Source organism: Micropterus dolomieu, unplaced genomic scaffold, assembly GCF_021292245.1.
Source record: "Micropterus dolomieu isolate WLL.071019.BEF.003 ecotype Adirondacks unplaced genomic scaffold, ASM2129224v1 contig_14015, whole genome shotgun sequence".
Taxonomy (NCBI): Eukaryota; Metazoa; Chordata; class Actinopteri; order Centrarchiformes; family Centrarchidae; genus Micropterus; species Micropterus dolomieu.
Genome location: NW_025743001.1, coordinates 4,331 through 4,897, shown reverse-complemented (window position 1 = coordinate 4,897; position 567 = coordinate 4,331).

Below are 567 nucleotides of genomic sequence, written 5' to 3'. Positions count from 1 at the left end.
TTGTTTCAGTGTTTCTCCATCACAGCAGAACATCATTGTGGTGAACCTGGTTGCATCCTGAAGCAAAGTTTTCAGAAGAGAGTCTCACCCTGAACAAGGAGCCCCAGGGTGGCCAGCAGTAGAATCAGTGACATCATCATTGTGCTGCCGGCGTGTCAGTGGCTCTGAAAGGCCTGGACAGCCACTGATCAACACTGGCCTCTTAACGGCTGGGAGCAGAGAGGCAGGACACATATGCAAACACACAGAGTCAGTGAGCTGTAGCTGTCCTCAACATATCATGGTGTTTCCCCCTCAGTGCTGAGAGCGTTGATCTACATATTTACATGTAGAGGATATTGGTGAGAAACTGGTCCAGTGATTTGTGACTGTATGGTTGGAAAAGTGTCTTTTTGACAATGATTAATGTCATCAATATTAATGCATCTTTTACATGTTTAGGTTTCTGCAATATGGAGATTTCATCAAGTTAAGCAGTGATGAGTCATGTGGGTGATGATGACGCCGACGATCTCAGAGAGCTTCCTCAAGAAACTCCAACCAGAAGTTTTTGACAGCCAGAAAAAA